Genomic DNA, 23,868 nt, shown 5'->3' with positions numbered 1-23,868 from the left:
GTTGCCTAATGCTTTACTATTAGCAATGCAGAAGCTAACCTTGCTCCCACTGAAGTCAATGGCAAAACTCCTCTCTTCCAGTCACTTTAAAGAAAGCAAGTTGAGACTTTAACTTCTACCTGTTATATAAACGAGTGGTAGAACAATGGGACAATCAGAAGCCCGAGTAGAAACAATCTTGTGCCCCCACAGGTCTGGATTCTGTTCTCACACCAGTGTAATTCTATTAACTTCTATGGAGTTTGTCCTGATTTACACTGAAGTAAGTTGGAGCAGATTCAGGTCAGGAATCTCCATTTCAGTGAAGCCAAGGTATAATGAACTGTCGGCCTATTTGAATGACGATTTACTTACAATAGTCTCTTGCTTGCCAATTCACTGAATGGTATTGGCGCCATTCTTACAGAGCAAGTAACTCCTACCAAATGTAACCACCATTCCTTAGCCAGTCAGTCAAACAATAAGGAGCAAACTGGTAATACTTATAGTGGAAGGGGCAAGGGGCAATCTTAGCTCCATGGCTGGTCTGACATATGGTGGGAACAGAGGACTTGCACTCAAATGCTTAGAGGTTTCCATCACTAGCAAGCACCATCTTAATTTCCCTCCACCTATATAATTCAGTTTGTGCTTCTAAAGGCATGGCTACAGTTGCAGATGTAGAGTACTGCGAGTTAAACCAGCCCTCGGAGAGCGCAGTAGGGAAAGCGCTGCAGTGTGTTCACACTGTCAGCTGCAAGCGCACTAGTGTGGCCACATTTGCAGCACTTGCAGCGGTGCATTATGGGCAGCTATCCAACTGAGCACCTCTTCCCATTCTGGTACTGTGGCTTGTGGGAAGGGAGCGGCGGGGGCCAGGGCATTCTGAGTCCTGTCCCAACACCCCATGATGCATCGCTTCGCATCCCAGCAATCCCTGTGCTTCTGTCCACATTTGGCGCCATCTTTCAATGTTTTTTGTACTGCGCGCTCTGTCTTCCCTTTCGGTCTGCGGGAATGGATCCTGAAGTGCTGAGAAATATGCTGATGGGTCTCATCAGCACGTCACGAACGGCAGTCGAGTTACTCCTTAAGCTACAAACTGACAGCGAGGAGTCCGATGATGATGTCGACTCGCATAACGCAGATGACACGAGTTTGCTTGTGGCATTCACGGAGATGCTCACCGCAGTGGAATGCCGCTTTTGGGCTTGGGAAACAAGCACTGAGTGGTGGGATTGCATCGTCATGCAAGTCTGGCTGATGAGCAGTGGCTGCACAACCTTTACATGAGAAAAGGCACTTTCATGGGACTGTGTGAGGAGCTCACCCCCACCCTGCGGCGCAAGGACACAAGATTGAGAGCTGCCTTGCCAGTGGAGAACTGGGTGGCTATTGCAATCTGAAAGCTGGCAACTCCAGACAGCTACCATTCGGTCACTAACCAGTTTGGTGTGGAAAAGTCGACCGTTGGAATAGTGTTGATACAAGTTTGCAGGGCCATTAATCGCATCCTGCTCAGAAGAACCATGACTCTGGGTAACGGGCATGACATTGTGTGGACTTTGCACAAATGGGTTTTCCTAACTGCGGAGGGGCACTAGATGGGACGCATATGCCAATTCTGGCACCAGCCCACCTAGCCTCCGAGTACGTTAATCAGAAGGGGTATTTCTCTATGGTTCTCAGGCGCTTGTGGATCACCGTGGGTGTTTCATTGACATTAACGCAAGCTGGTCTGGAAAAGTGAATGTGTATCAATGTGTTCTTAGATAGTCAAAAACTGTTTGTGTCTTGTGCACAGAGATGGGTGGGTGAGCCAAGGCTGTTGACTGCAAATGAGATGCTAACGTTAGTTGCTCTACTGAAGTTTCTCAGAAACCATTGCAGTTTATTTACTTTAAGCCCAATATTGATTGCAATTGTTACAAATCTGATAAACTTTAGAGCAATCTAAGCTAAAGCAGGTATTAGCATTCCCACAGTGAAGTGTAATGTACTGGTTTGTGATTGTGCATGCATGGGTGCGCAAACACATGTGCATCTTCCGCTTCTCCACTTGACGGATTGAGAAAGACTTTTTTCTAGTGCTTAGAATTCTGTTGCTCTATGGCGGCTAGTCACAAGAACATACACGCTCTCTCTCTCTCTCTATATATATATATGTTCTTGTGACTAGCCTATATATATGCATTAATACTTGTATTGACAGCTAAGAAAGATTTATCTTTAGCTCAAAATGTTAGAGACTTCTGTTTTGGGAGCAGAAGTTCCCGAGTTCTATTCCTGACTCTGCACCTTTGCCATTTACACTGGTCACCTTTAAAATCATGCTTATTTTGTCTTAGATAAATATATACAACTTACCTCGGTACTTGCAATATTACCTAACCTTCTCTATAGTTATTACCGGGAAAATCCAGAATACTGCAGATACCCAGATAAAAAATGATTTTTGGCTACACTACCACTTACTTCCATATAATTTACATCGCTCCAGGGTGTAAATGATCAATACCCCGAGCGACGTAAGTAAACTGACCTAAGTGCTGGTATAGACAACGCTATGGTGTCAGGAGAGCTTCTCCCGCCAACATAGCTACGGCCTCTCGCGAAGGTGGAGTAATTAAGTCGACAGGAGTGCCCTCTCCCATAGGCTGAGAGCATCTTCAGCAGACGCACTACGGTGACACAGCTGCGTGGCTGTAGCACTTCTGCTGTAGACTTGCCAGTTACCTGAGGTAACTGGCAAGTTTTTAAGTTTGACAAGTTCAGTTCGTGATAGTGGTGTATAGTGATTTGTTTACAACAGTTTTTTATTGCATATGAAACAAACAAGTAATTTAAATGCCAAGATAGCTATATAAAGCCAGAGGCATGGTATTGAATCTGACCATTAGGCAAAAGTGGCATTAGAAAAATGTTTGACATTTCATTGTAACAATAGAAACTTTGGTATCTATCATAGAAATCTTTCACCAATTAAATGGGAAATCATTTATTGACATGAACATAGGTGGACCGTCCTTAAAACAAAAGTACATTGGATCAAGGTGGAAAGAAAGGTAAAGACATTACTGCAGCTTCTGAAGACATCTCTTAAAATCATCAGGTAGGCTTATTGGTGTTTTTGTGGTTGGTGTTACAAAGACATGAGTTGATAACCCAGTAGCACATGCTACTCTCTCAAACATTTCCAGTACTGGACTGTCTAAGAAACAGCCATCAATAAGGGTGTTGTGATGTAATCCAGCTGGTTTCTGGTGAAGTTTAGGTAGAAATAAGGCTAGTCAGTAGTGCAAACTGGATCGGCCTATCTTCTCCACTCCTAAAGCACCCAGTGGATTCTGAGGAAATTTGATGGGCCCATGAAATGAACATCTAGTGGTCACCATGAATCCCACCATTGAAGAGGTTAATGTATTGGTATCAAGCCCACAATACCTAGAAAATTAAACAAAAATCATTCCAGATATTAATTTCTAACCCCATAGGTTTCTCAGAACTGCCATATTCTGGTTCTGTTGGGCTAAAAGCCAACACATTTTATGTTTCACTAAGAAGATAAACAACTTTATTTTAGTATTACATCAACTGCAAGATTTATATGGGTATGCCAAAGGCCAAGAGATTACTGATTGCACTGACAAACACACTCCCTCCCCGCCTTACACCATACATTTTAGATTCAGCTGATCTGATGTTCTTTGCTTCCACTCCATCTCACATGGACTCTTGATGCCAAGACACAAGAGAAAGAAAGAAATGCTATCCTAGAATTCATCAAGTGAAAAGGTACAATACAATTGCATCTCTCAAATTTCCTGATTCTTTCATCTGATGATAATGTAGAGATAATACATTTCAAGATCCTAAGGAGGACCTCATAAGGGAAATACAACTGAATTTCATGGGAAAGCGGGAATGACAGAAGATAGTGACTGGACAGTCCCTATGCACTCTGGCAAAAACATTCAAAGGCTTCTTCCCCCATACTGTCACTTTCCAAATTAAAACTTCATCACATCAAAATCTTTCCTTATTCCACTCACTGTTTCTTAGATATTTTTTCTTTTTTTCTGCCTCCAGTTTTTTTTCTTGGTTAACAACACAGAACTGCCACCTTTAAGAAATACCAAAGCATCCCAGTTTGATAATACTGAAAAGCTACTGCAGGAGAAATTAAGTTTCCTGAAGTATCATATCTGCTCTAAATTAGCATCAGCAAAAATATAGTTTTAAGCAATGAAGATTAAATGGAAAAAATAAAAATAGTGAAATTACAGTATTCCAATCCCTATACATAAAGAGCAAGATGCATCACCTTCTATGCAGTAGGCTTAGGGTTATGTTGATGAAAAGTATTTATTACTTTGCAACAAACTCTTTATAGTGAACTCTATGCAAGATAAATACTGATATCATTGCTGTGGTTCATTCATTGCTGTAGAATACAATGGTACATTGTGCTTGAGGGGATTCCTCAGTGGTCTAAACATCAGGTTATTTGACTCAATCCTTCATCCTCTGAGGCAGATGAATTCAGTTCCACACAGTTTACTGTGTGGCACTCTTCTATTCAGTGTGGACACTAAAACCCCAGGTTAGTTTTCCCAGAGTGAGGAATTAGTCCCCATATCCTTCCCCAAGTTTTTTTCAGCCCAGCTTGTTAAAGAATGGTTTGGCTTCCAGGTATCACTGGCTGCATAACTAGCAAGTCACCAATTTATGTTATTAGATGCACTATTTGGAATCATTGTCTCATTGCTAATGGGAAGTAGCCAAAGAAGCCTTCTTGGAAGAGTGAAGTTTTATGCAGGGTTGGATTAACGCAGGGGCTTTAGGGGCTGCAGCCCAGGGCCCTGGTGCAGCAGGGCTCAGGCAGGCTGCCTGCATGCCATGGCCCCACACTGCTCCCAGAAGCGGCTGGCTGCTGGTACATCTCTGCAGCCCCTGGCGCGGGGTAGTCGGGGGAGGGGTGGGGGGAGAAAGGCGGCTCCGTGCGCTGCCTCCGGCCCCAGCACCGTCCCCGCAGCTTCATTGGCTTGTGGGCAGTGCACGGACACATGCTGTCCGCCTCCCTGCAGGGGCACGCAGAGATGTGCCAGCAGCTGGCCACTTCTGGGAGCGGTGTGGGGAGGCAGGCAGGCAGCCTGCCTGCCTGAGCCCTGCTGTGCCACCAGCCCGAAGCCACCTATGGTAAGTGCCTCCCAACCAGAGCCTGCACCTCACACTCCCTCCAGCACCCCAACCCTCTGCCCCAGGTCAGAATCCTCTCCTGCTCTCAAACTCCCTCCCAGAGCCTGCACCCCCCTCCTGCACCCCAACTCCCTGCCCCAGGTCAGAATCCCCTCCTGCTCCCAAACTCCCTCCCAGAGCCCATACCCCACTCCTCACCCTCTCCTGCACCTTAACACTCTGCCCCAGCCTGGAGCCCCCCCCTGCACCCAAACTCCCTCCCAGAAAGAAACTAATATAACAGCTGCTCTAAGGTAAGAAGTAGGCTATTTTGAATTAACTATATTCTACATGTTTGAAGACTGAAATGTAACCACAGAACGGCTTTATGTTAATTAAAAAACAAGTTTAGTATAGCATTAATAGCCTCGATGCCACAATTGTGACAATTTTGTTTTACATTAGGAAAAAGACTTGTATACAGTGGCCCCACAAAATCTAATAGCCCTGGGCCCACAGGAGAGTTAATCCGGCCCTGGTTTTATGGTCATAACAAAGGCTATGAATTGACTTGGTAACTAGAACAGAACCTTTAAAACCAACACAAGGAACTAGGAGTTGATTTATTGGGTCGTTACATGGCCTTGCTACTGAACTTACCCGTATGCTAAATTTTCTACAAAGAAGTAATATTTTTGTATAATTGCAATCCTCCAGCTTAAAAGTGGACGAATTACATGCACAAAGCACCACTGAAGTTTCAAAACATGTGTGTCCTTTGGGGTGAGAGACACGATATCAACATCAAATATATCTAATAAAGAACTACATTAAAATTTAACTAGTCAGTCAGGGACATATGTAAGATAAAGCTCTGCCCCCAAAGCTGACCACACTCCTGGTTGCAATTTCACAAACAAGACACTAAGTATCAGTATCCCTTTATAACATGCATATGCAGCATATACAAGTGTGATAAAAATGAAACACAACTTGCAGCATGAAGAGCAATGCAGAATATACAACACACACAATGAAATACTGCCTCCAAATTCTACTTCATTCAACTGGAAACAAATCATTTTAAAAGGTGCTTGTGGTCCAAAAATTATTTAAGATACCAGTCAAATCAGACTGGCCAAAATCCAATTTGTTCCTTGTCTTGTTTGGCAGATGACTTCAAAGATCAATAAAGTTGTCTTTGTCGACAATCATGAAATATTAACCAGTCTGAGTGTTCCGAAGCTTTTATGAAATATTCAGCTTCATTAAACATTAAACAGCCTTGAAATATAAATATAAAATAACTATCAGCTTTTTATCTTTCAGATACAGAACAAAGGTGCCTAAAATATGGAAAGCAACAGCAAAATATTAAATGGATTGGGAATTCACAGACACCCTAATTTAAGAAAGCTGTCAGTAGTAATTGGCTCATTCAGATATGCTCTGCAATGAAAGTAAGATAACATTATAATAATGGCAATTTGTGAAACAGAAAATATCTGGTAAGGAACAAAAAAATCATGAGACAAATTTACATCGTGGGAAGTTCATAAGTAGTACCTCTATGGCTGCATGCATACAGACTTAAGGCCTGATACTCATTTACACTAAGGCCCCTTTACACCACTCTGCCAGCATAATGAGCTTTCAAGTGTGTGTAAATGAGAATGAGGTCCCTATTCTCTTCTCCCTGTCTTTTATGTGAAAAACCCAGCAAACACAGCGGAAAAGTATTTAAGGTTCATGGAGGAGAAACATCAGTTTTACAAATCACTGAAAGTGACTGGACGTAAGCTGTCAAAATAAGTCAACGAAACGGTGTGGTTATCTACAGTATGGAATGCCACTCTCTGTGATCTGAGATACAGCTAAAGGTTACTTACCATACAGCAAGAAGTTCTACTTTAAAGTCTATACCTATAAATCAAAAGGACTTTCATTTCTTGGGCTTTAATATATATGACCAATTTAATACTTACGTTTTCATAACAGTAGCCTTAGGCTGCCTTCTTTAATTCTTCATTGTTTTTGCATATTAACAGTGTAAGATAAAATTCAGCTATGACACACAATTCACTTTGTTATTGTGGTGCCCCTCACCCCTGCTCCTGGAGCAGATGCACTGGCTCATCTGTCTGGGGTTAGGAAGAAACTTCTCCTCTGGGTAAGTTATTCCCTAGCTGTGGGCAGGCAGGCAGCATGCTCCATGTCAGGCTGCAGATCCTGGAGCAGAGGGAGCCCAGCTTGGGGCGGGCAGAGAGGTGAAGAGGATCAACCGAGGAGGAAGGGGGTGGGAGGAGAGGAGCAAGTCAGGGCAAGGACTTGGGGAAAGAGGCAGAGCAGGGTCAGGGCCTTGCAGGGATGTGTGTGTGGGGGTCCAGTTTTCAGAAAGTAGAAAGTTGGCAACTCTACCGCCATCAAGACAAGACAAACCACACCAACCTGGGGCTGAGGCATAAGATGTTTTCTGTGCTGGATTGTCACTTTAGGATCATGCATAGTCTGCTCTATTTTCAACAATATTGTACTTATTAGTTTGGAAACCTGGCTGACATTTTATTTAGACGCACATAACCAGGAAGATATTGTCTTTTCTTAGTGTTGTTTACCTCAAAACTAAGCCTATAAAATTGTCCAAATACATTTTCTTAAAGATTTAACTGATTTTATGGCACATTTTAAGAGAGAGGTTACAGTTTTTTTGTTTTTGTACTGTATTGTGATATGTAAAATAAAGGGTATTGTGTGGTGAAAAGATCTGCATTCATTTTACTAAGTCAGAGAGAGCACATTCATATCACTTGCTACATAAATATTAAACTGTAAAGCATTTAGTTTGGTAATTAAAGGATTAGTTATGTCACAAGGTAGCCTATATAACTTATTGTGATCCTCTTGGCTAGAAGGGTCTGGAAACAGTAAGTTGTAATGCACTCTGACAACTTGTGGTAGCCTATACCCATTTTTAACTGAGCGTGGAGACAGACAATCAACTGGATGGATGTGCGTAGGATTCTAAGGTGGTCAGACTGGTCTTAAGATCTCTCGCTCTATGGAATCTCTTTTCTCTATTTAAAAAAAGTTAAGCATTTATTGCTTTGTGATTCCTAAACATACAATATCCCCAGCTCTGAAAAATATCAACTTTTAAACAGAATTAATTCAATTAAGCATTGGAGAGAGTGGAGCTATACCAGCTGAGAGTCTGTCCCCAAGAGTTGTGTCAGAGCCCTCTCTGCTGGAAACAAACAAATGCCTTAATTTTCTTCCAGAATCTTGTACTTTCATTCTAGTCCCTCCCAACAGACATTTCACTTTTCCAGAGATCTCAACTGCATAGCACATGCGCTTAGTGTACGGTAAGTAATTCTTTTGATCTAATAGCTCTCTGATAATATCCCTCTAAATAACCAACACATAGTCTGGATTGATAATGGATTAGTCTTCAATTGGGCCATCAGCACCTGCAGAACACTTCAAATTATTGTTTTTTTTTCTGTTTGTTTTATAATTGCTGTTTATATATTTAATCCCTAGGGTCTATAGTATTTCACTCCACTACCTTTTCTGCTTGCCTACAGTTATTAACAAGAGAGATGTTGCAACTTTGTGTTTTGTATTCAGGCATTGAAAAGTGTGGTCTTAATAATGAAATTTGTATTTCCCTCTACTAATGCACCCTAGTTTCTCAATTGCTTTATTCCTTGCTGCTAAACAATAAGGTGGCTTGTTCAATGTGATTGTTTTATTGTTACAAGATATTTATACAAAATATATGCCAGTTGAATTGGCCAAAATATTTACAATTAGTTGCTGCCATTGGGTTCCTTTGGAAAGTCTTCTGTTACTTCCAAATTTAATTCTTGGATAGAAATTTCAAGCATCTTCTCTAGAGTTTTATCTGGTCCTTCCATTCACCTGTGGGCCGGGTTCCTTTGTAGATTACCCTGCACAACAAGTTATCCTTTCTAGACTTGCATCCTCTTTTTAACAAAGATTTATTGATTACCTTATCAATGAGTAATTGATCTGACTTTATTATCTGTGGTATTAATCTAGGCTTACTTTTCTGTGAGTTTCATCACAAATCTTATTTGCTAAATAATCAGCCCAAGCCGTTGCTTTTACTGTATAAAGGGTAAAAAGCCATATTCCGCATATACTGATCCCTGTGGGTATCCCTGCAGTAACTTATTTCCTGCTCTAAATTGTTCTTTATGCACTTAACTTCCAACATAGAACTTTGGGAAGTGTTTCTGAATATCTCCATATAAGATCTCCCTTGCCTCCCCTTTGTCTATCCTGGCAGTAATACCCTTAGAGAATTTCTCCTACTGGCATGTTTGAGCTCCCTAATTGAACCACTAGTACACTTGTTTAAAGTGTTCCCCCACTTGGTCTCCTAAAGCAGTTTTTTATGCTTTCCATATGTATGTTTTCAGTTTCCCTAGGCTTTTTCTTAACTAATGGCATTATGATGGTCTCTTTCTTGTCTTCAGGGATGCCTCCTGAACTATGTGAACTTATAAAATGTTAGTGAAGACTTCTCTAAGTTTCCATTTCTTTTTCATCTCTTGGATATATGACGTCTGGTCTCAGGGCTTCCTTAGGGCTCAGTTATGAGCTGTTCTACACCCCTGTGTAGAAAAGGGAATAAATCACCCCCTTCCTCCCCTGATGGTGCTGCTGCAAGGCTGCTACTCCCCCTCCCATGCACAGCTGAGCTGAGGGGGATAGGGAAGCGAATTACAGTAGGAAAAGATCTGGCATAGTTTACTTCCTGCTTGGAGTGACACAGCTTCCCACTGCCCCATGCTTTATCACCATGCAATCTTAATTTTTAAATAGTAACTGGGTCCTGATTAAGCAAAATACTTAAGCACATGACTGACTTTAAATGTGTGAGTAGTCAGTGGGACTGGGACAGGACTACAAAGTTATGCATATATTTAAGTATCTTGCTGAATTAGGGTTGCTGTCAGATAATTTAGGCTCAAAATTTAGCTTTTATTGAAAGAAAAAAATTCTTAATATTGATGTTTCCATTTTTCATTGCAAATTTTACTGGAAACAGCTTTTTATTTGGGTTTAAACATTCCTCTTTAGCATTTGCAAGCTAAATAGCTTTGTCTGGCTGTGTTGGAAGAAGGACAGGAGACACTGGATGTGGTCTAATTAGGCCACAACTGTATTTTTAAATGCCTGGGAGCACCTGGCAAATACAAATGGACAGTGCAGGTAATTCCATAGTCATTTCAATATATACCCGGGGGGCTTCTGTCTAACCTGACCTGCTGCAGCAGACAGTCACTCCCTGTCTCTCTAGCCCTTAAAAGGGGTGCACAGGTTTTCCAGCAAACCAGACAGTGGTCCCCACTGCTTAATGTGCAGTGAGACCATTGTGCTGTTGCTTGAGAACAAGGCCAGATCTACTAGAGACCTATATCGGTATAACTATGTTGCTCATGGGGTGTGAAAAATCCACACCCTTAAGCAAAGTAATTATACTGATCTAACCCCTGTGTAGACAGAGCGATGTCAATGGGAGAGCTTCTCCTGTCAACATGGCTACTGCCTCTCAGGGAGGTGGATTAACTACACCGATGGAAGAAGCTCTCCCGTCGGTATAGGAACATCTGAGTTAAACAAATGAGATCAAAACCATCCCTTGTGTAATTCCATTGGTTTCAGTGGTGTTACACCATTGATGAATTTGACCTATTCACATTCATTCATTAGCAAAGGGTAAAGAAGATGGTCAGATTCACAAATCTATCAAAGCCACATAATTTGTGCCTCTAATGTGGTGCAAAGTGGCCTTTAAATAGGCAGTGGAGAACTTTTCCTGTGTAAGGGAACTCTCTATCACATCCTGTGCCTGCTGCCATCCTACAAAAGAGTGGGAAATTGTTGAGAACATTCTGGAGGTGACGCACAGGCAGGACCCAAAGGGGAGGAAGTGTGATGGATGGGAGCCCAATTCTCTGCCATGATAATGTTTCTGATGGAATATAACCAGTGGTGTACAGGAGAGAGGTTCCTGTACAACCCTACCTTGTACCAGGGCAGGTTGGCTGTGTACCAGGGAGCTACAACCAGCTCCCTGCAGCCCCTCAATCTACTGCATGAGTGGAATTAATCACAGGTATAGAATCTGCCCCAGAGAATTAGGGCCTAATGAGAACCAGGTCCTTTATGTCTTACCCTTCATAGGGGTGGGCAATGCATAGCTGCAACAGCCCAGGAAAGGAACTGTGGCTCAGAAATTCACAATTTGGGGGGAGGGATAGCTCAGTGGTTTGAGCATTGGCCTGCTAAACCCAGGGTTGTGGGTTCAATCCTTGAGGGGGCCATTTGGGTCAAAAATTGGGGATTGGTCCTGCTTTGAGCAGGGGGTTGGACTAGATGACCTCCTGAGGTCCCTTCCAACCCTGATATTCTATGATTCTATGAATTTCTTTCTTGGTTCCTCCTTTTGATCCAGGGGGATGAAATCTCCTTGGCTACCTGCTCTCAACCAACCTGTGAGGGGGTGGAAGTAGTAACGCTGCACAGCCCTCAGTGATGCATGGGAAGCAGTTCAGAGCGTCAGGGGGGAGATGTCTCTGCTAGTTCCTGTTCCATCTCACATCTTCCACTCTCCTTTTAAAAAGTCAGTTTTTGATTCTTTGTTTTTATCTGGTGTATACTTTTAAAAACCTTACCCTGTGAGTTAGGAGCTTTGCTACACTATATGATTCATATCTGATTATTTTTAATTAACTTATTTCACTTGCTTTAATTTTATTTTCTTTTTTAACTCTTCATCAGATCCTTCACTTCTCATACTCTGGGGATGGGTTCAAAAGTTTTGTGTTTATACACATATTGTTTCATATAGCTGTGTTGGGCCATGTTGGCTTCTGTTGTAATTTTGACACTGATTTACTGGAATTACCTTATATTAAAAAAATCTCTTACTGTTCTTTAAATGGCTCCCACTTCACATTAACATTTTTCAGCAACGGTCATTTCTCATTAGTTTTCTCCAATCTGTTTTGCAAACCAATCACAATGACTTCTGGTGTGGAAACAAAGAAAAAATGCTAAGGAATATCAGATATTTTGGGACAGTAGACAAGCAGGAAGCCCTACTAGCTAGCCTCTTTTAAATTAACAGTTGTACCCAGTTATACATTTTTCCACCCAATTTTAACTCCTTTTTTTAAAAATAGCTTTCTGCTAGTTAGGAAAAGGCAAACTGGATCAAGGAATATCATACTTTTAAAAAACTGGCTTGGGCGTGGGATTTTCAAAAGCTTTCAATGTGCTCCTCAGTCACTTAGGCATTTTTGAAAGCAGATCTCAAATTTTTTTATTGGCATTTTGATGGAATTCTCATTAGCCCACAGTGTGCAGCACTTTTCTATCTATCTTTCAGAATTCCTTTCCATTAAAAACATAGAGACTGACCGTCAGAGGAGCTAAGTGCCCCCAGGACCTTGGGAGCCCAGCATCTCTGAAAATCAGGTGTGCCGTCAGGATAAAGTGTTTAGACATACTCCAGTATAGCTTTGTTAGATGACCTGCAGTCGTCTTTGTACAGCATGTATATATAAGAGCATTCTTAAGTACCCAGAGATGCAAAAGTATATTTCTAGTTAATTCAGAAGAGCATGCAACAAAAATAGCCTATGTCAAATACTGTTTGTATATTATTTCCTAATGTGTCCAATGCATTTATTTTTTATGTGAGCACATTGATATGTCACATCTTGCAAAATGCAAAAACATATTAGGGACAACAGAGACTGTGGAAGTTCTCTCACCAACCTCCTTGCTGGCTTATGATGAAAAGGGCTTAGTAGACTGTAACCCTGGCCCTAGAAAGAGAGGGGCTACATGGAGGGTCGCAGTGAGCCTCTGAGGCTACCATAAACCGCCTGGAAGCGCAGGACCCACGGGGACAAGATCAGAGCTCTGCCACACCTGTTACCAAATCCAGCCTCCCTGAACAGGCAACTCCTGCTCTCCCTTCTTTCTCTTAGCCTCCAACAGGGAGTGCTAATCAAACTGTCATAAGAGATCAGTACAAGGGTCCATCTAGTCTGGTATTCTATATCCAATAATGGCCAATGCCATTTCAGGTAGGAGGTGGTCCTAGCTGAGCAGGGGCTGGTGCGGATTGATGACCAATGCCTCCCCCACACCCACAGTAACTGGACTTTTGGTGCTGGTCAGTACATCTGACCAGACACTGTCAGGTCCCTTTTCTGACTGAACTTTCCAGTAGAAAACTGGACACCTGGCAACTCTAGATGGCAATAAGAGAGGAAGAGGAGATGAACATATTTTTCTCTAAAATTTTAGGAAATGTCTTAAGACTCTTGGTGTCCTGCAAATTTCCCAAAATGTATACAGACAAGGTGGGTAAGGTAATATCTCTTACTGGACCAACTTCTGCTGGTCAAAGAGACAAGCCTTTGAGCTACATAGAGCTAGTTACCCTGCACTGTCTTACTGTCCTCATGGTTTAGTGCTTCATAGCCAGAAAAATAATGGCTTCCACAGCTTCTGAGGCCCACTCACTATTATAATCTGTATAATAAGTATTAGTTTAGCCTTTAGTATGGAAAGTTAATCTCCTAATAACCTTTCAAATCACTGAATACACTGTTTGGAAAACAGCTATCATTCAGGAAACCTTTGCTGAAACCAGACATATAAGATATACAGCATTCTGTAATTAGTGTGTACCTTTTAGACTTGGCTAATTACCTCTTTTATCAATTAAAATGTTTTTCTCATTAGATAATATTGTCAAGAGAGAAAAGTGTAAGCTCGGTACTTCTAAAGCAGCTTAAAATTCAGCAAGATAATGTCACTGATTTGGTTAATTCTAGGTGAATATCAGGTTATTCAACCTAGGTGAATTTAATGATTCTGGACAGGTTGTGAAATGAATGTCCCTGTAAATCATTTATAATTACAAACATAAAAATTAAAAATCTTTCTGAAGAGAAAGATAACATAATATTAATGATGGAGAGCAGTAATCTACAGATAGATGTGCTACTGCTTTAATCAAGGCCATTCTGATGACAAGCCTCTAAACCTCCTGGGGACTGTACTGGAACTAAGAGGCCAGGGCCTCGAATCTGCATCGTTTTTAATGACTCTACTTGATTAAACCAGAGGTTTCCAGTATACTTCCCATAGTAGCACGGAATTTTTTCTTAAGATTTTTTTTCTTCTCTCAGATATATTTCAGCCTACAGTATGGTTTTTGGATGGCCCATTCCCATCTTCATCCTTCCAACTTGTTTTCTGTTAGACCTAGTCTGAGAAGATTTGCTTGTGTATGTATTCAGGGCCAAAGCCAAGGTTTTGATGGTTGCAAATCAAGAATTTCAGATTGTAAAACTTTTGTGCAGAGCTTAGCACAATGGGGCCCTAACCTATGAATGGGGCCTCTAGTCACAACTACAATAGCAATAAATGATCAACAACAATGCACTTTTCAAAATGGTTAAAAACCCAAATTAATAAACAATATGGACAAAATCCTGCCCTTTCCTCATTGACTGTAGAACTAGAATGGTTCCAGCACGCAAGTTGGGTGTGTATAATTTTGTGCTGGGGATTTCCCCCTCAAAACAATTAGGCACACACCTCCTCAGGACCTCCCTGCAGCACTACACGGGCAGTGGGACCAGCATGGGACAGGGACAGAGCATATGCTGCCTGTGCTTCCTCCCATCCTTCCCCCTCATCGTCTGCAATGGGAATATTAGGCCAACAGTAGCTACTGAATCCTCAGGTCTTCCTAAGCAGCAACAGTTTCACATATACCTATGTGAGGAAAGATTTCTCCTCACCTTCTTACGGCCCCCTATGGAGCTACTCTGCATTCAGCCTATCCGTTCACTGAGGGCTAATGATTTGGACTTATATGGCCAGAATTTATATATATATAATTTGCCAAGACCTGTGGTTCAAGATTGTTTTTCCTTTGCTTAGCTTTTCCCCCAAGGACTCCACAGACAGCAAAAGCAGGACTGGAAAATTACTCTGTGCTCTTATTTTAGGTATCTGACATCAACTTTTGAAAGGAAAACCGAGTCCTACACACAGCATTTGTCAGGCGAGTAGAGGGCGAACTGATTTTCAATTTTTTTTAATCTAATTGCATTTGTAATTTTAAAAAAGATATTGCATATTTGGGTATTTTAAACAAGTTTTTATTTTTCCCTTTGTTTTTAAACAAAAGCTTTCAGGCATATCAGAGATGGGCCGAAACAGAACCATACAATCTAAAGCCCTTGGAATTTTGGAATCAGAGATGGTTCAGATTTGAATCTCAGGATTCAAACCTACCCATCTAGTTTTGGTTGCTGTTTGAAACCAAGATCAGAAGAGGCTTAGTTTTCAAGCCTACTTTGGCGGAGGTTGAAATCTTGCAAAAGCTGCTTTCATCAGATTTAGGCTCAAGATGATAAAAATATTGTATATGGAATCATATAGTTTAGACTTTTACATGCCATCCTTTGTGCCTGTAATTATTTGTGACCACAGAATTTGGTACGCAGTTGACTGTGGGAGGTGGTGCAAGTAGAATTCATTTCTTACCAGTACGCTGCACTCATGGGAGGGACAAAGGGGGGGGGCACCAGCTGAAGGGGGGACACGTGACCTCCCCATGTGACTCCTCCGTGCCCTGTCCCCAGACCGGGGCCCCCATGCTCTCCCTGTCCCCTCCCCATGATCCATCCCACATTACCTGGGGGGGGGGGGCTCCGTCCTCCTCCTGCTGAGCAGGAGACATCTGAACCGCAGGGTTCTCCGGAACCACAGTGCCGAAAGAAGCAGAACGTGGGGCTGCTGGGCAGCCCATGCTGGCAGCTCCTCCAGCATGGCTGCACCACCCCCAGCCCTTCCATGCCCCCTTCCAGGAGGCCCCACATTCTGCTCCTTAGAATCATAGAATCATAGAATATCAGGGTTGGAAGGGACCTCAGGAGGTCATCTAGTCCAACCCCCTGCTCAAAAGCAGGACCAATCCCCAATTAAATCATCCCAGCCAGGGCTTTGTCAAGCCTGACCTTAAAAACTTCTAAGGAAGGAGATTCTACCACCTCCCTAGGTAACCCTTCTGTGTCTTTCCGGTACAGAGCACCGGCTATAAATATCTTACTGGTACGGTGGACTGGACCAGACTGCCCTACTTGCACCATTGACTGTGAGCTCAACACTGGAAGATTAAATTTTAAAATTTGGCTGCTACGCCAAAATTTTCAGAAGTGGACACTGGCTTTGGTTGCCTCAGATTCCAAAAAACCAACTTGGAGCACCTTTGGATTGATTTTTCAGAAGTGCTGAGCATCTGCAGCTCCCATTGACTTCAACCAGAAATGTGGGGAGTCAGCACTTCTAAAAACTAGGCCCAAGATGCTCAAGTTGGGCACCCAAAAATTAGTGTTGCTTTTTAAAAAAGTGGAAAAAGCTGACTTCTTGGTCTAGTAAAATTAAAAAAACAAACAAAACCCGACAACTTCTTCCCATCCATCATAAAACAGAGGTATTGGAATATTTATATTGCATCATATTAATAGCATATCAGTTGGTGCTTTCCCCCCATACAATACTAAAGTGTAGTCACGTTAGCACATTTCATTGTATGTTAGTAAAAATGAATGTTAATATGACCTGATACTAATTTGCCATGACAGAAAATTCCTAATACGATAAAACTTTCATATCCTATTAGGAGGAAAAAGTCTGTTCCTGCCTGTTCCAGGTCACTTTCAATGTTGCCTTTGAGCATAAAGTAATGGGAAGCATTTGTCTGGCTGTGTAAAGGGTCCCTAATATAGTTCAATGGCAAAATGAAAATGATATTCAAGTGCACCATATCTTTTTATGTGCAATTTAGTCCAATATAAGAACATCACAAATGCAATATATCAATTAGACTTCATTTAAAAGAGGCTTCAACTCATTTTAAAAACAAAGGACCCAGTCCAGCAGCAAATATCTGTGGCCATTTGGGTAGTGCAAATGGCAGAAGGCAGAGGAGGAGTACATGTGTGCCGAGAGGCCATCTCCTCCCCTTTGCTGCCCTTTTATTTAGGTCTTTGCTTTGTTTTTTCAAACAAAAGCAAGCTGGAGGATAAATCTTGGGGCCAAAATGGCTCCCCTCCTCCTCTCCAAAAGAGAATGGTCAGCCAGGAAGAGTATGTTCAAGCAGTGGTTCCTTTTTAAAAAGTTTTCCTAGTTTACAAGCTGCCATCTTATTTACTCTCCAGTGTCCGAAATTGGCCTGGTCAGAATGGGGAAAACAATGGAATGTCTAGAAAGGGACAACCTCAGAATAGAAAGTAGCCATCTTCAAGTTGTGAAACCCAGGAAACTTTCATTGGCCAAGAACCATGGAGGCTTAAGTTGGCTGGTTTGAGCGTTATGGGTCAGATTCTCAGCTGCTGTACGTCAATATTGTTCCATTGACTACCGTTACAACAGCTGAGGATATGACCCCGTGTTTTAAACATCTGGCATATATGTACTTGTTTAGAATTGGGTTTGATAGGTGATTCTCCAGTTCTTTAAGGCGAAAGGGTAGGAATAAATGGTCCGTTCTCAGAATGGAGAGAGGTAAATAGTGGTGTCCCCCAGGGATCTGTACTGGGCCCAGTCCAATTTACCATATTCACAAACTATCTAGAAAAAGGGGTAAACAGTGAGGTGGCAAAATTTGAAGATGATACAAAACTACTCAAGATAGTTAAGTCCCAGGCAGACTGTGAAGAGCTACAGAAGGATCTCACAAAACTGGGTGACTGAACAACAAAATGGCAGATGAAATTTCATGTTGATAAATGCAAAGTAATGGACTTTGGAAAACCTAATCCTAACTACACATGTACAATGATGGGGTCTAAATTAGCTGTTACCACTCACAAAAGAGATCTTGGCGTCATTATGGATAGTTCTCTGAAATCATCCACTCAATGTGCAGCGGCAGTCAAAAAAGCAAACAGAATGTTGGGAATCATCAAGAAAGGGATAGATAATAAGACAGAAAATATCATACTTCCTCTATATAAATCCATGTTACGTCCACACCTTGAATACTGCGTGCAGATATGGTCACCCCATCTCAAAAAAGATATATTGGAATTGGAAAAGTTTCAGAAAAGGGCAACAAAAATGATTAGGGGTATAGAATGGCTTCCATATGAGGAGAGATTAATAAGACTAGGACTTTTCAGCTTGGAAAAGAGGTGATATGATAGAGATCTATAAAATCATGAGTGGTATAGAGAAAATAAATAAGTGTTATTTATGCCGTCTCATAATATAAGAACAAGGGGCCACCAAATTAAATTAATAGGTAGCAGGTTTAAAACAAACACAAGAAAGTATTTTTTCATGCAACACACTGTCAACCTCTGGAACTCCTTGCCAGAGGCTGTTGTGAAGGCCAATACTATTACAGGGTTCAAAAGGGAGCTAGATAGATTCATGGAAGATAGGTCCATCAATGGCTATTAGCCAGGATGGGCAGGAATGGTGTCCCTAGCCTCTGTTTGCCAGAAGCTGGGATTGGGTGACAGGGCATGGATCACTGATGATAACCTGTCTGGTCATTCCCTTTGGGACACCTGCCATTGGCCACTGTCAGAGGACAGGATACTGGGCTTGATGAACCTTTGGTCTGACCCAGTCTGGCCGTTCTTATGTTCAAGTAGCAGGGTTCATATAAACATCATACAAATAATAATGTTTCCATATCCTTCTTGGGTATTTCCTGCTTGGGCAAAATTTGTTTCTTTTGCAAACAGAACCCTTTGATAGAAACAAATTAAAAGGTGTTCACATGCATTACTATGCATTTTAAAAGGTGGCGATGTAAAGGCTTTCTTCAATCTGTAGAAAAGTAGCAGCCAGACAGACTTACCTCCTTTGTTCCTTATAACCCAAATGAACACTTGTCAGCTAGTGTAAAATCAGCAGAGCTCAATTTAAATCAATGGAGCTACACCGATTTACACCAGCTAATGATCTCTTTTTCTCTGATGTATTTTATATCATCCCTGGAATGCATCAACAGTTATGTCTTCAGATAATCTGAAGAGCTGCAGACAATGAGTTTCACTATGTAGTTTGCATAATTTACAGAAATTTTGAAGTTACCTTTATGCAAGAAAATTTTTTCACTGACATACTACCCACATTCTATAATTGTATAAAGTGAAACAGGTTAGAAAGTCAAATGTTTTTCTTTGTTTCTTACAGAATGTGTGATAGGAACAGAGATCCAAATGTATTCCTTGTGTAACTCCACCAAAGACAACCAATTTGCACTAGTTGCACAACTTGGAGAATGTACCAAGAGTAAAACATAATTAATTACAATGCATTTTTTAACTTTGGGTGAAGGGTTTGGTTAATAAATCCATTACACATTGAATACATTTTTTAAAAAACCCATCAAGTCAGTCTGCCTCATTGGTGTTCCATAAAGGGGGGGGGGGGGAATGACTGGGTTTAAAAAAAGTACAATTTTAACAATTATTGCTTGTGAAATATTACAAGTGCAAATATAGGTACTGTAATGCTATTTTTGATATGCCAGCAAATTACACTGAGTCCCTACTGTGACACTCTTATCAATGATAATCCTGTTGTGAGTGTCAATCCCATGGGAAAATGAGGCAGCACAAATGGCTGTGATGCTTCAGCAATTAGCTACCTCAAGACTGCAAACATTCTTATTTAAAAGATACTTATGGAATGTTCAACCTGTAAACATCTAGAACACATACCTCCTGTTTGGTTTTTTTAAGCAATTAGGCTTCCAGAGGATCATCTTATGTAACAAGAATTTCTTCCTTATTTTGCCACCCATTTTCCTTTTTAATCATGAGAAAATCCCTTTCTGCTATTAAAAGACACTCAATGAAAAAATGCAGTTATCACAAATGGTCCAGTTTTCATGAGTACAAATACCTTAATGCCATAGGACAATCATGTGATGTGCTGAAGGATTATATAACTTCATATCAAGCAAATAAAAATTACAAGTTTCAATCACCTTTGGGAGCAAGTGATTTTTCTCTTTGAAGTTCTTAATGATTAGGAATTATAGGGGAGGAACAGAAATAGGTAGCATTACAACTCATTGCAAATCTTCTGTGTTTGGTCTGGATTCAGGCACAGACTAGCCTGAAAGAGATCCAGGTCCAGACAGTTGAATGAGGTTTGAGGCCAACAAAAGCTACAATACTGTATGAAGACAGGTTTCAGAGTAACAGCCGTGTTAGTCTGTATTCGCAAAAAGAAAAGGAGTACTTGTGGCACCTTAGAGACTAACCAATTTATTTGAGCATGAGCTTTCGTGAGCTACAGCTCACTTCATCGGATGCACACTGTGGAAACTGCAGAAGACATTATATACCTTTATATATATATATATATATATGAAGACAGAGGCTGATGCAGGCAACAAAGATAATGGTATTCTCCATTCAAGCACTGCTTAGTCCTTAACTTACCCATTGTCAACATTACAATTGCAAGGGTTCTCTGACCACAATACCAAGCTTATAAAACTGTAACAGATTTCTCTTTGACACCATTATGGTTCTGAAACAGAAGGGCATAGTATTCTTCCATTGGCATTATATTTGCTCTGTGGCTGTTTGGATAAAATGGGGCAAATTCATCCCATAGTGCAATTCTGACTTCCTTGACCTCCAAAAATATGGGACCAAATCCTTACCTAGTGCTAAATCAGCACTGCACCATTGACTCAATGGAGCTATTCCAGTCTACAACAGCTGAGAACCTGAACCAGAGATTAAAAATGGAACGGAGAATGAACTTTTAATAATAGTATTCTTTGAAACAGCATTATACCTGAGAGTCAAGTAATTTTAAGTAGAGCAAGAAACATGTAGGGGTGTGGTTAATGTCCATTGTAGTAGTAGATCTTATAATAAAGTTACTGGAAAACTGTTTGAAAACCAAAACTATATTCATAAGAAGAAAAATATTGAGAAAATATGCCTAGAACAGACTGTATTTCTTCCTGGTAGTTTTTTAATTATTTTAAAATAATTGTGCTAGTAACATATAAGACATAACAGAATGAAATCTCTATTATTAAAAAAAAAAGATTTCTGATTCATCTTATATGTGCCTTTTATGCTTCCCAGGCTGCTGACAATGACTAAGTCACATGGGACAAGTTATAATCAAGACATATATGTTCCAAATGTCTCCTGCCTAGCTTCTGAGATGATGGCCCTCTCTATATCTTCTGCATTAGTCAGAGGGCAGAATTCTGTTTTGGAGCAGTGACCAGCTCTGGAAGCCAATTAACGAAACCTGCTCTCCACAAGAAACAAAGATCACTGCTGAAATCTGTAAAACTAAAAAAGAAACAGGATTAGGATATCAGTATAAAATCAGGGTCATCCTAGATTTTCACTGGCAGAAATTTTTTTTATTGGCCATATTTTTATTGCTTAATAAATAAAGGTTTACTGCCACTTCCGTGAAAATGCTCCTGACCAGATTATCTCCAGCCCTCCTCATATTGCTTGACGCTTATCTTTCCGCTACGCTGCATATCCTCAAATTGCACCTTCCTCTGTGCTATTCTGATGTAGGAATCTCTCTCTTTTTTAAATGAGAAAGGCATCAAAAGAAGGGAAAAAATCCACATGTATCATGGGGCTAATACTAGCCAACTTAATGATACTCCAATACTGGAAGCTGAAGTAATGCCAACAGTAAGAAATTGGCCAAATCCTTAACAGAAGCAATCTCATATGAGAAAATCATACGCAGTTACAAAACAGGAAGGACAAAAATGAGAGCATTTTTGGGGGAAGCACTACTTACTAATTCTGTTTTTCATATGTAATGTTTCCATTCCTTTAATCTCCCTCTTTCTTTTTTCCTCAATTTATCTCTTCTTGCCACCCTTCCATGAAACTCATATCGTTAGTGCATATGAAACAAATATATATAGGAAAAAAACCTAATAAGATTAAAATATTTTTGCGTCTGTCTCTCATTCTTTAAACTGGCTGCCTCTCCATGATATGTTCCCTTTCAGTGAAAATTATTAGAATAAAATAGGATTATTTCTTTTGTGAGCCATGTCATATATGGAACTGTAAATACTACGCAGACTTTCTGTAGTCAATTATATGAACCTCCTTCAGGGTGAGGACACTGAAAGCTGATTTTAAGGATATCAGAAACTCAGGTTGTTTTAATAAGGCTCATACTTCTCTTCTGATGAAAATGACTATCTGAAAATGAGGGCATTAAGTACTGCTTCCAAAGCTAGCCATTATCACTTGCAGTATTAATGGAGACTTTATACTAATAGAAAGCTAAGAATTTAGTTCAGATCTCTAATGCATACAAGATAAATTATATACAGCAGTCTCCCGTAAAACTTTCCAATTGTCTTAGTTAACTAAATAATGCAATGTTTGAATTGCTGTATCCCTACTAAATATGGAGATGTAAAAGGAATATTGTGAAATAATCTAATTACCTAGGGACTAATTAGAAGGTTTTTAAGGTAAATACTCAATGATACAAAACTGTGAAAAAAAATACTTACAAGAGGAATGACTTCTGTACAATCTGAATAATCAGAGATGTAGAATGTAGCTGGACTAAGGCTGTTTAAGATAGAAAAATTACAATGATAGAAATGGAATAATGTTTTGGCATCATATGTTCCCTGCAAATTTATGCTGGGATAGTGCTTCCTGTTACAGTATATCTGCTCCTTATCTGGAAATACTAGAGCAGGAAAATATTCCCAAAGCAACTCTAGTGAATAAGGAAAAAGAAACAATAAAATATATAACCCTTTTTAATATTTATTACTGATAAAGGCTGGTGAGAAATGTAATGAATGACTCAGATAATTGCATCATTACCTCCAGAAACCAGATAAGGGAACTGTACAGAGAAAAATGACACACTTGTTATTGTTAAGATTCATGGTGCATAATATGGAACTAGCATAAAAATTCCTGCAGCATAACAATAGGATATTGCCTTGTCTTACTCTGTAACTGATCAGAACACATCTAGGTCTAAGATGCCCTTCATCTACAAAGAATGGGACCCATCATTCTCCATCCATGCATTAGCGATCTGTTAATCCTAAAAGGCTCGTTCTTGCTCCTCTACTCCAGGGAGGCACACTGTACATGATAGCTCCCTCCTCTGATCTATACTTCAGGCTATTACTGTCAATCTAATGTTAAAACTATGCCAGTTTAATCCCCACCAAGGACAATGAGTATAATTAATGATGTTATGTGCTGTGTCTCTGAGTGTGAATATGAGTGAGGGGACAAATAGCTGTGCAACAAACTAGTGAGTGTGTTAGTATTAATAATACTTAGTTCCTATATAGTGTTTTTCAAACACACTCTCTACTACTTACAACATTCCTGTGCTGTAGGTAATTTAGTATTATCCAATTTTACACACAGAGAAACTAAGAGTTGAAGTCATTTACCCAAGGCCACTCAGTGAGTTAGAGGCAGAGCTATCAGGAATGCCTGAGAAACTTTCAAGATTTCAAAAATTGTCCTGTTCCACATTGAAAGGTCTTGGCTTCCTCCCAAAGTTTTTCATTAGAAAACAAAGAGAGACCAGAATGCCTAAATTCTTGTGGGTTACGAC

At 40.5% G+C, this 23,868-nt stretch overlaps 1 long non-coding RNA gene across 2 annotated transcripts in view; it reads right to left on the bottom strand.

Moving 5' to 3' along the window:
* The window catches only part of LOC144930653 (uncharacterized), a 115,588-nt gene that overhangs the window by 7,206 nt on the left and 84,514 nt on the right, over positions 1–23,868 (bottom strand). The gene's annotated exons all lie outside the window — the stretch shown is intronic.

This window comes from Lepidochelys kempii, chromosome 6 (genome assembly GCF_965140285.1).
Source record: "Lepidochelys kempii isolate rLepKem1 chromosome 6, rLepKem1.hap1, whole genome shotgun sequence".
NCBI classification, from domain to species: domain Eukaryota; kingdom Metazoa; phylum Chordata; order Testudines; family Cheloniidae; genus Lepidochelys; species Lepidochelys kempii.
Note: the sequence above shows the minus strand (reverse complement) of the source record. Positions and strands in the feature narration are given on the sequence as shown.